Consider the following 10754-nt stretch of genomic DNA (forward strand, 5'->3'; position numbering starts at 1 on the left):
GTGTTTTACGGTTGAAATACAGCCAAACATGGGATTGCTGAAATACGCTCAAATTGTTCCCTAGCATATTATAAATCTCATTTGAACAAACGCATGTTTTCAGAACAAGCTTTCTAGCATGACTGACTGGGTCGCTAGCCCCGTCTAACAGATTGGGAAACCGAGGCATTGAGAGGTGACGTTCCCCAGGTGGAGTAGCTGATAAGTGGTGGCACTGGATTCTGAACTTGAGCTAGATTTCAGAATTTTTGTGCTCAGTCTCTGAGTCAGATTATGTAGGTTGGAGTCAAAGTACAGAACGATGCTGCATGAGGATGAGAGTTTTAGTGACCTTGATTCTGATGAGACGGAATGATCTCTCAGAGCTGTCCCAGGTAGAAAATGTCGCTGGTATTGATAAAAAAAATAAATAATGTGCATGCATGTAAGATATATGTGTGGTATTCATCCTGGACCGGACACTGGTGTTATCTCTTTAAGTACCAAAAGCAGGATTAAAATAGCAGGGGTAGGTCCCTCAGTTCTCACTGTTTTATATGTGAGAAAGGAGTATAGGGTAGTTTAACTTGCCAAAGATCACACAGCAGAGCAAGGATATGATTTGGATGATATAATTTCTAAGGACACATGCTCCTCAAATTCTCACGCTTGCAATTATGGAACATAATTTTAGAGCATGGGGACTTCAGAATCATACGGATCATTTTATCGTTGAAGAGAGGGGCAGTGGCTTGGCCAAGCACACACAGCTAACAAAGGGAGTGTCCCCACTTACAAGCCTGGTACTGCGAGCCTGCCCACTGCACCTGCAACCTGCGATGCTGGGTATTCCATAAATGGGCAACCACGTAAGGTGGGCTGCGATGATCCTTTCATCTTCAAAAGCTTCAAAATCTAGGGCACTTTTCCAAGGAGAAAAATGCATCTTAACACCCACAACATGTGGTAGCAGTAACTTCTACTTTCTGAACACGTTTAAAATTTGACAGATCTCTGGGTAATTACCACATCCTTTGGTATAGGAGCATTCCCAACCAGTCTCTGAGGAGTAACTCCATGCTGATTCCTTGTCATAGCCTTGAAACCATCCCCGGTCAAGCCAGGGGACAGACCTCTCAGGGCACCTGCTCCGCCATTGCCATACCTCGCACCGAGCAGCCTCGGCAGGGACTATGACGTGTGGGAGGGAAGAGTGTTTAACTGGGAGCATCACTGCCCCGAATGGCTTGACTCTACAGATGACCCTTCCGTCCATGGAACAGGAGTGTGCCTTTATCAGCAGTGGCCCACCTGGCTTCATCCAGCTCACCTCCCATATGGTGGACAGTGAGGGACACAGCACTAGGAATGTGCTCTGGGCTCCTGGACCTGGCAGGGTGTGGCCGGAAGGGGCAGATGTTGGAGTCAAATGGGGTCCAGCCCCCAAGGATAGATTTTACACATATCCTTGACCTTCTTTGAGTCCTGGTCTCCTTATATAAAATAGAAAACAAGTAAAACCTACCTCACAGGTTATTGTGAGAAGTAACTTAAGCTGACTAAAGGGCCAGATAGAAATATTTTAGGCTTTGCAATTTATATGGTCTGTAGGGACCGCTCAACTCTACTATCGTGGCCCAAAGCAGCCGCAGACAATAAGTAAACAAATGGGCATGGTTGAGTTCCAATAAAATTTCATTTACAAAAACAGGTGGTAGGCAGGATTTGATCTGTGGGCCATACCTCTGATGTAGAGCATCTAGGTCAAAACTGGGCATATGGTCGGCATTAAGTAGAAGCTATTATTATTATTATTATTATTATTGCTACTATTACTATTACTATGCTTATAGCACCACTATAGCTGGATGACCATGGGAAACCACGATGCATTGGTGATGTAAAAATAAAGCGCGATAAATACATCATGATAAGAATAACAAATAATGTAGTAAGAAGAACAACTTACGTGGCTTACCACATGCCGGTCACTCTTCTAAGAAGTCTGTATGAATTAACTCATTTAAGCCTCAGCTAGAGTTTATTATCCCCATTTTGCAGATGAGGAAACTGAGACAAAATAATCTTAGCAACTTGCTCAAAGTATGGAACTAGGATTCAAACCTAGATGAGATGGCTTCAGAGCCCAGATAACTTCTATCATCACTTTGAAACACTACATTATGATACCCTATTATGTGATTCTATAATTCCTTTCGTTGCCTCTCCAAGTGTGACGCCTTCTTGAGGTTTTTGGGATGCTGGCCTTGCTTGGCCTTGTGAAGAGCTGGACCTCTGGCCTGGTCTTGTCCTCAACTGGGGTGGATTCTTCTCCAAGGGCACTTAGCTCCCCATCCCAGGCTGTAATTGCTGCCTGATGTGGGAGATGTTTTGGGCCCGGCTAATTGCATCCGAGCACCTGGGCAGCCCTCATGTACTGGTGCTGATAAAATGACCTCAGTGCCAGGGTTGCCCATTACTTAGTTGATTACTTTCCCTCTGCCTGTTAACAGTGACATTATGAGAGCCTGGAAAAGGTCTGCTGGGAGAGAAATAACTCTTACTTGGGTGGGACGGTTATCTCATTTTTACTATATATTACGTCCTTTAAAACAAACAACTTGTAGACATCATTTCATTTTGGAAACCTCTTTACCAATCCCCAAATTCAAAATTTGACAGATTCTGGTGATGGTAAAATTTCCACTTCAAGTGAAATTTTAATTTCTCGAGGATTTATTGCCATCTTTCCACTGCGGGGTGTATTTCCCTCTGATCTTAGAGTTCTTTGTCACCTTTGAATTTGTCTCCGGCGTCTAGAATGTGCGTGTGGATCCGAGAGGACAGGAGATTGGCTTTGCTCCCTCCCCAGTGGCCTCCCAATAGCAAATTAAATCAGAAAAGCATAACAATCAGTTCCTTGCTGTAGACATGTAATATCATCCCGGAAAAGGAGGAAACAGCCATGCCCTCTCGTTGGGCAGCCAGCTGAGCAGGACGATCTAACCGATCTTTTCCACATTTGATGTGTGATTCATACGTATACGATTCATACACGAGTGTGGTTCTCCAGTGAGCCAGGCTGACGGGAGAGAACGAGACTTGCTTCATTTCCATTTCATGCCTGTCTTTACAGAACCAACCCATCCTTGCGTTCTTTGTTGAGCATGTTGAGAGATTATCACTCCATGCATGGCGGGTATTCTCTTTGAGGCCACACTGTCAGCTGTTTCAAAAACCAAAGCTGGGCAGCGATCCTCCACCGGGTTTATTTGGAAATGTCAGCATCCTCGGCGGCACTCGACCATCCAAGGTGCAGAAAGCAGCTAGCCAAAGCCAGATGGCACGTCTGCGTGCGCAGGCGCCCAGAGGCAGCTAGGTGGGGTGGGGTGGGGTGGGAGAGGAGATGAAGGCGAGGTTTACCGGAGTGGATCAATCCAGAGAGCGGGGAAAAGGCAGTGTGCTCTGGATAAAAATAGCGCGCGCATGAACTCCTGCCCCGCTCTCTCTTAACGAGTTCTCCGCTGCCTTGTGCTTGGCTCTCAGAGAAACAGCGGGCGCCGAGAACTGTTACTCAACTGGGGAGAAGCGGAGGGAACCCGCCTGCCAGGTGGGCTTTCCAAGCCTGCGCAGCTCTGAACTTCTCCACATGTGAACAAGTGTTTACGGTTTTAAAGATGTGTTGAGTAATTGCACATGCGAGATATCTCCCCTTTAATGCGCCCGGCATGTTCCCAGGCTTCCCCGAGAACACCCCGGTTGACAATGAAATCGTTTGCCTTCTCTGCGGCCCGGGCTTCGGGAGGCCCTGGTTCGCGTTGCGATATAATTGGTAGCACTTGTGTCTTTGTTGTTCTTTTCTTAGCTACTGAAAATTACTGCCTTAATCCGCTCTTTACTTCCCCGGATGACGGTAGGAGCCCCGCGGAGTCCCCCCTCGCCGCCTCGGAGAACAGACGCGCAGTTTTGAAAACTGATTTGGAGGCTCGCATAACATTTCAAAATGCTGGTTGAAAAACAAAACGACGGCATCGATTCGCTTTCAAGTTCGCTCAGTTTGCAAGAATTTTGAATCCCCTCAGAATAATATAATAACTCTTTTGCTACCGAAAACCTCCTGTTTTTACAGATGGGTTTCTTCTTATTCCCACCCCCACCCCCCCCTTAATTCCTTACTCTCTTTATTTTCATGGGAAAATAACTGGTGTCATTTCACTGGGACAGGCAAGGCATTCTGCTTGCCTTGTTTTTTTTGTTTTTTTTTTTTTTTTATAACCTCCTTTGTCTTCTCTCTGGCTTCCAGCAAAGCTCAGCCAAAACGGTTTGGCAGGTCACCTTGCATTAGTAAAACTCTGTGTCAGCCACAACCAAGGCCCAGAATGAAGGATTAATGTCAGCTTGCAAGTTGGAGAAACACACCAAGTCCCACAAATGTCTTTCCGTCAGCCCCCCAAGTGGGAGTCCATGGGTGACCAAGACCAGTGGGGTGAGTGACACACTTCATCCGTGTCACCTGCCTGTGGTCCTCTGGCTGCCCCAGGATTCCCCCCCATCTCAGCTGACTTCATGACCTGGCTGACGCCTATCAATTAACTTCAGGGCTGCATGATCTTTTTACTACTGTTTTGCAATTTTCCCAGCTGAGTGAGCGCTTTGGCATCCGAGGAAGAGGCTCTGAGACGTAGGGCCTAGGAGGACTGGATCCTACGCTTTTGCGGCCTTCATTCCTCCTGGCAGCCCTGCTGTGAAGTCAGGCAGGCAGATCCGCACCAGAGATGAGCGTGTGTCTGGAACAGAACTTCCAAATTCTAAAGTCTTTTCAATGTCTGAGCCTGAGCCTCTGCCTTGCTGGACTTAGACATTAGTTACATTTAAATGAGAAGTAAAGGCTTGTTCATACTCCTTACTTTCACCCCAAACTTCTTCCATGGGATCTTACTGCCTCCCCTCCACCTGCTCCAGTGCGGGGTGGGCCATCGATGAGTTCATTGCTTAGGACGATGGTCTGATGGAGACGCGACTGGATCCTCCTGTCTTTGCTTTCCCCTGCACCCCACTCCCATAGCAATAGCAGCAGAATTGGGTCGTTTATCATTTTAGGATAGTTATTTGTTTCTTTGCTGTCCCGTGAGATTCTCAAAGGTGGTTTCTGTGACGGCTTGTTTTCGAGCACCTCTCAACAAAAAAGATCTGGCAAAGGTTAGGTGCTCAATAAATATTCTCTCTGGACTAGTGCCCATTTCTGAGATTGGTATTAGTTCTAGAACTGGCATTAAAGGTCAAATTCCTGTAGCATGGAATAGAGGCAAGGGGACTGGATTGGCAATGGGAAGAGGAAGTCCAGACATGGCCTCTGGAGGGTTTGGGGACAGTCAGCAGAACAGTCAGCACCGGGGAGCTCCAGAGAGGCTGGAAGTGTCCAGGCAACTGTTTACTCACCAGCAGGCATTGAGCGTCTGGGAAAGGGGAGCAGGCTCTAGCTGGAGTCTCGTGGATCCAACAGGGACAAAAGACAAGCAGACACTGTCCTCCCGGTACATATTTCTTACTGAGGGAGACAGACGGTAATATGTAAATTTAATCACTGGAAGATGTGCTAGGGAGGAAGCGCAGGGGTCAGGAACAGACCTGAATCCAAGGCGCCCTGTAGCTAAGAGCAGACAGGGCAGGTGATGGAGGCAGGGGCTTGGGCTCGGAGAACCAGAGGGGGCACCTGGGGTCACAACTGGGGACAAGCCGAGTGGCAGTCGCAGCAAAGGAGGCTGGGTATTGAATCCAGAAATTGAGATTGGAGCTCCTTAAAACTGCCCGCCTTCTTTCTTTCTTTCTTTCTTTCTTTCTTTCTTTCTTTCTTTCTTTCTGAATTTATTTTATGCCCAGAACTATATAGGTCCTGTCTTTGATACAATGATGAAAAATATATGGTTTTTTGTCATCTTGGAATTTACATTCCAGTGGAAGAAATGAAATACGAATGTACATCAAAAGGTAGAATGGAATGGAATGTTTTAAATAATATGATGTGAGAGTTTTGAAGTTAAAAGAGATTAATGTCAGGGAGGAAAATCTGGATGGATCCTTGGAGGAGAAGATGCTAGAGATGTGCCTCCTACTCACAAAAAAGGGGGGAAAATCTCAGTACACATCAATCAGGATGTCAATCCAATCCTACTTTATCATTCTGAAGCATTAGATAAGTTTAGACAATCTGTTCTTCTTCCCTTCATTTCTTTCTTTTCTTTCTCTCTCTTCTCTCTCTCTCTTTCTCTTTCTTTCATCTAATATTTATAGAGCATCTACCACATGACTGTGCTGTTACACACACCAAAATCAATACACTTCCTGTTCTTACAAAGCTTGCAACCTAATGGAGAACACAATCAACTAGTAATTAGACAAATTTATCTAATTATACGCTGTTGGAAGTGCTATGAGGAAAAGAAACAGGAGTCGTGGTAGAGTAACCAGGGAGCCTAACTTAAAAGCATCTTTTTGGGGAAGTCTCTCTGAGGATGCGACATCTGGCTTAAAGAAGCTGGCCTGGTGCAGAGGGGTAAAAGAACTTTGTGAGTAAAGCAAACAGCTCATGCAAAGGGGCTTGAATCTAAAGAATAAAGCCCTCCACAGGTATTCACACCCTAATTCCCAAAATATGTGAACATCTTACCTAACATGACAAAAGGGACTCTGCAGGTTAAGGTTACAGATCTTGAGATGGGGAGTGGCCTGGGTGATTCAGATGGACCCAATCTAATCACGAGTCCTTAAAAGCAGAGAACTTTTACCAGCTGCAGTCAGAGGAAGCCATGATGACATAATAAAGATCAGAGAGATGCAATGATTGAAGATGGAAGAAGGGGCCACAAGCCAAGGAATGCAGATGGCTTCTAGAAATTTGAAGCACGGAAATAGGTTCTTCCCCAGAAACTTCAGAAAGGAACCAAACCTCCCAATACGTAACTTTTAACCTAGCAACACCTGTGTGGGACTTCTGACCTCCAGAACTGTAAGATGATACATTTGTGCTGTTTGAAGCTACCAGGTTTGTGGTAATTTATTACAGCAGCCATGCAAAACTCATACAGGCCAGAGGGAGAAAAGAGCCTGGTACATTCCAGAGACCAAAAGGTTCTGGTGTTCCCAGAACAATGGAGGTGACGCACACACAAAGCACTGAAGTGATTTAAGCAAGGGCGGGATAGACATAATGGTGTGATTTACATGATGTGATTTTCCTTGAATGTAAGGTGGAGGATGTAAGGGTTAGAGGGACAGGCGTGGAGGAGAGACTAGTTAGGAGCTATTTTAGCGGCCCTCTCAAAAAATGGCAGGAACTCAGGTTAGGCCGATATCAGGGAAGTAGCGATGGAGTCGAGAGCTGTCTGGAGGTGAAATAAATCAGATGCGATGATTGATTGGATGCAGGGCCGGGATGGCCCCCAGGTTTCCGGCTCGAGCTGGGGCTAGAAGCGAAGGTCAAGGGAAGCTGAGAAGGAGGCAATAGGGCCGCACCATACCCGGCCACGGCACAGATGGTCCCACCTACCAGCAGCAAAGCTGGTCATTGAGAAGCCTCTGTCATCTCGGAAGACGGTGGGGAATGTCCGCTACCACGCTTATTGGTTGGGTCTCTTTTTGAAGATGTGAGTGATCGAAAAACCAGTTCCGAGTGTCTTAAGGCCAAGGAGAACTTATCTTTATTTCTAAGCTGAAAGTCAAGAGGGTACAGCTGGCTTCATTGTAGCTCGATTCAGGCCTTGGTCTCCCGGCCTCACTTCCTCGGAGAGGCTCCATTCCCCACTCTTGCGTGCCAGCTGTCTCGCACCAGCCGAGGCGGAAAGTGCCCAGATAAACTACGGAGATGATTCTGATTGGGCCAGACTAGATCAACCCCCGCCACCCCCGGCCCGGCCGTCCACCATCACCGCCACCAAGGAAGCCATGGGACGGGGACGGGTAAGAGCGGACTGACTCGGCCTGGGCCACGGGTCCCTTCCTCAGGCCGTGGTCTGAGGGAGCAGGGAGTGCAGGTCCGAATGGGAGTCAGAGGTGCGACCGCATGTGGGATGGATAGACACAGAGCAGCTACCCTCGCCCGCACATCACCCAAATGTCCCTCGTCCCTGATCTCTTACTGATTCGCAGCAAGAGCGTGCGTGGCCCCCAGACATACGGCTTATGGACTGAGAACTACGTGTACGATAAAGAGAACTGAGTCCTTGGCATCGTCTCTCTGGCGGGCGGTTTCACGTTCACGGCCAGCGGGCAGGAGAATAGAAATGTCGGGTTGGAGTCGCTGGGACAGTCTCATGCAGGAGGGGCAAGTGACGGGAGAGACAGAGGGGTAGGAACTAGAGGCGAGCACAGTACGTGAGGCCAGTGAGTGTAGGGGCACTGGGACATTCTGCGCGTGTCGCCGCGCTTGTCCATCCTGCGCTGGGCATATCTCCGACGAGCGGCCCTCGTCCTTGTGTCCCTCTCTCTTGCTGCTGAAGAGCGCTGGCCCCGGGGCAGAGAGTCCATCTTGTCCCTTGAGCTTAAGTGACAGACAATTTCCAAATCTGACTTTTTGGGGAGGGCGTGGAGAAATTTGGTCAGCCTCCGAGGACAGCAAGGTTGAGTGGACACTGTTTGAGGGGCTAAGATCACAGGGTCCCTCTTGGCTTTACTTCCTGTGGGCGGCACAGTAACTGAGCAATTGCAAAAGGCATTGGTTAGATTCTGAAGCTTTTCTATAGGGCAGCGAAGTGTGTGTCACATCTCAGAAAAGGTTCTAACAGAAATAATGTTAAAATCCGGGAGCATGGTCAGGGGGCATTTTCTTCAGTGTAGCCCGTGGTAGTTCAGACCCATAGCAGATGCGATTAGGGCCCTGGCCATTGCCCCTCAGCTCTCTGCATTCCCTCCCATGCCCATTGTTTGCTACTGCAAGCGACCGAGGCTCGCGGCCTGAGCGTGTTGCTCTGGGAGTGTGTTCGCAGCATTCTAGGGCAGGCTGCATGCTGGGCAGGTGACCCTCCAGGAGCAGCCCTCAGCCAGTGCCCTCTGCTTTCATAGGACGGAGTCTCTCAGAGGGCCCTAGCAGGCGGTGGCATGCCGGTGAACAGACTCTGGTGGGGAGAGGGAGCAGAGAAAGGGCCTCGATTATCCAACCAAAGCCCCCACTGCCACTGGGGAGGGGCGTGGCCTGGGGTGTGTCCTCTGATGATGCAGGTAGCTCTGGCCTTTTTTACAGGGGCTGCATTTGAGGCTGTGGGTGCACCAGGGGCGGGCACCCCTGCTGATCCTGACTCCTGGAAGCCTGTCTGCGTGGCAGCTCTGTGTCCCCATCAACATCCTCCATCCCCACCCTGGACGTTGTTACTGTGGAAGCTGTGCCTCCTGCTCCCCCGGGCTGGTTAGGCTTCCCGTCCAGCCACTGCAGCCTGGCTCAGGCAGGCTCTTTCCAATCTGGCCTCAGAGCCTCAAGTCACGCTCTGAGACCTTTGGGTGCCGGGCTGAATCGTTGCGTGGCAGCTCTGTGTCCCCATCAACATCCTCCATCCCCACCCTGGACGTTGTTACTGCGGAAGCTGTGCCTCCTGCTCCCCCGGGCTGGTTAGGCTTCCCATCCAGCCACTGCAGCCTGGCTCAGGCAGGCTCTTTCCAATCTGGCCTCAGAGCCTCAAGTCACGCTCTGAGACCTTTGGGTGCCGGGCTGAATAGATGGAACAAATGTCCCGAATTCCCTTCCCAGCTTCACCTTCCCTTATGCATCTCACTTTTCTGCCGCCTGTGTTTTCACACCAGAAGATCGCTGTCTAGGGTTTACTGTCAGGAGGATTCTTCAAAATAGCATTTCTATGGTGAAACAATGTCCCTTGTTTGGAAATACAGAGCTTATAAAATATGTTCCTCAGTTTTCCTGGATCGGGGCATAGTGGAGCGTCTAGGGATTTATTGACAATGAAGAAATTGTTTTTGTGAATTGTGGTTAAACAAAAGGATTGTTTTTGGAGTGTTGAGTAAAGGAGACATTGTTTATTATATTAGTTATTTGGGACATAAGCTGGAAAGGGATGATTTTACAGAGAACAAGGGGGTCGGTGGTCACTGAATGCAATCGTCCATTTTTTTCGGGCCAGGCAAACTAGAAGTCAACCATCGTAACCTCTGTCACCCATCCCCCTTTCTCCAGCCTTATGTCACCTTTTCTACCCCAGCTCCTACAAGGGGACACGCGTCACTGGTTGCTGGTCCTCATCCCCCGCACCCAAGGCTCTGTCACCCTGGCTCCTCCAAAACCCAGTAACAGGAGACTTGCTGTGCGACCTTCCTTATCTTGCTCCAAAGCTTAGCTTCTTCCAAGGAGCTCTCAGCACTTCGGAGACAGAATACCTCCTTCTCCTGCACAGAGTCCCCAAGCAGTGGAGAAACAGTGTGTGTCAGAGTTCGCAAGAAGAAAATGAGAGCCAACTCTACAATCTCTCCGTTGTCACAGTGTTCTTATGAGCTTTCCCACATGGCAGCACTGGGGCACAGAGAGGGTGAGCCTGTGAACCAGACCCTGATCTCTGGAGGGTCCAGGCAGTGGTGTGTCTGCCGTTGGGAAGACGTGTTCTTACTTATTTAAGGAAAGTGTCATCTGCCAGGCTATATGCTTTCTGGATGTCGAATTGTAATTTTGGGGAGCAGAACTAACTTCAGTTACTGGGCATGGGGGGAGGGTGTGGGATGGGACTTGTTAGCCTAAAGTATCGGCTCCTTAAATGCCATTTTAACACCTTACGAGACCT

This window comes from Pteropus alecto, unplaced genomic scaffold, assembly GCF_000325575.1.
Source record: "Pteropus alecto unplaced genomic scaffold, ASM32557v1 scaffold205, whole genome shotgun sequence".
NCBI lineage: Eukaryota > Metazoa > Chordata > Mammalia > Chiroptera > Pteropodidae > Pteropus > Pteropus alecto.